The following is a 1,680-nucleotide window of genomic DNA, read 5'->3' as shown; positions in this document are numbered from 1 at the left end:
TTCTTCTAACTATTGAGAACTTGGTTTCTGGTTCAATCCTGGGGAATTAAGTAATAAAATAGGAGGGATCTTCGTGGAGGTTCTTGATTTTGAGCACCAGGGAATATGCCACCACTTAAAAGCAAAGTGATAATGCTGTTGACATTTTAACAGAAATATTTCTTGTCGGATGCTAGAGAGCACGCCAATGTTGTTTTCTTAGAGCAGGAGGAAGTGTGAGGTGTGAGTGTAAAGCTTGATTGTGTAGCATATGGACCCACCAACCAGGGGGAGGGGTCAAGATGACATCCTAATTTTTGTCCTAAGTTTTAGTGCTGCCTCTTTCTATTCACGGGGATTCCAGTTTTAGCTGATTCATCCTGATAGATCCTGGGAGTTTCTCACTCTTGCTTTGGGTCTCCTCTGTACCTCCAGCAGGATCTGAGACAAGTGGGGATCACCTCAACCCTGACCTCGTCTCTGATTTTTCTTCTTGGAGATTAGTGACCCATATTAAAGGGAATTGTTACAAGGATTTGACCTGGCCATTGGGGGAGTCTCTTAAGTCTGGGGTCACTGCCTGATGATAAAGGCTGAAGTCTCTACTTGGGATGGACAAGCAGGAAGGGAAGATGGTAAGGATGTTGAGGGAGAGCAAGGATGAGTTGGAAGCCCTTGAGAGCTCTCTGAAGTTGGTCTGTTCTTGTTGCCTCTGATGCTGGGGGTTCCTGCTGGAGTCTGAGAGCTCTGTCACAGAGCTGAACACATACACCTCATCTGGGGGCAGAGACACTGAAGGAGGATGAGGGAGGTGGAACCGGCATGAGCCTCAGGCTGGCAGGCTGAGTGAGCTGAGCTGCAGAGTGGCTGTGCTTCCTGCCTGCCCTTCAGGTCTCCTACAGGAGCATTTCATTCTGTCAGCCTGAACGGGAACCATGCAGGAAATGGGGTTCTGGAGGGTTTAACCAGACCAGTTGCCCATCACATACTGCTGGTCCTCAAAGTGAGACAGAGCCTACCAGAGAGTACAGGGAGACAGCCTGGGGGCTGTGACGCCTGCTGGCTGACAGTGTGGTTTTCAGAATCAAACCATTTCTCTGACAAGACCCACTGTGGGTGTGCTCACTGTGAGGGTACTCATCGGGCACCCCCAGTTTCCCTCCATGCAGGCCAGCAGTCCACAACTCAGCCTGGGCTTGGGACCTCAGAGCTCCTAGAATCTCAGCCCATCAGACCTGGAAGCCTAGCTCACCTGGCAACACCCTCACTTCATGGATGGACGGATTGAGGCCCAGAAAGGAGCTGGGTTTTCCTGGAGTCACACAACCGTTTAATGGGATCCAAAGTGGTCTGGATCTGAGGCCTGCTGGCTTTCCATTAGGCTGTGCTGTGCACCAGGAGAAATGCCAGCCTGGAGCTCAGGGGGAGCCGTCGTAGTATTCTCTTCTGGGGCTGACTTTGAGTTCTCGTTCCAGTCCTTGCCTCATACCCAAAGTTTCTCTCCCTCTCAAGGATAGGTTCCCAGATATGCCCTTCAGGACAGCCCCTCCAAATGATGAGAGTGTGGACTTTATAGACCTGGATTGCCTGAGTTTGCATTCTAGCCCACCACCCAGGTGACTGTGGGAAATTTTTTTTTTATTATTTTCTTTTTTTTTTATTACAAAGTTTATTTTTACATCATTTTGCACATTTTTTTTC

At 49.2% G+C, this 1,680-nt stretch overlaps 1 pseudogene; it reads right to left on the bottom strand.

Annotated features, from left to right (window-relative positions):
- Nucleotides 1-505: 505 nt before the first annotated feature.
- The window catches only part of LOC101618985, a 42,000-nt pseudogene continuing 40,825 nt past the window's right edge, over nt 506-1,680 (bottom strand).

This window comes from Condylura cristata, unplaced genomic scaffold (assembly GCF_000260355.1).
Source record: "Condylura cristata isolate star-nosed mole 26May11 unplaced genomic scaffold, ConCri1.0 scaffold00008, whole genome shotgun sequence".
Lineage (NCBI taxonomy): Eukaryota > Metazoa > Chordata > Mammalia > Eulipotyphla > Talpidae > Condylura > Condylura cristata.
The sequence above is the reverse complement of the archived record's forward strand: the minus strand, read 5'-3'. Positions and strand labels throughout refer to the sequence as shown.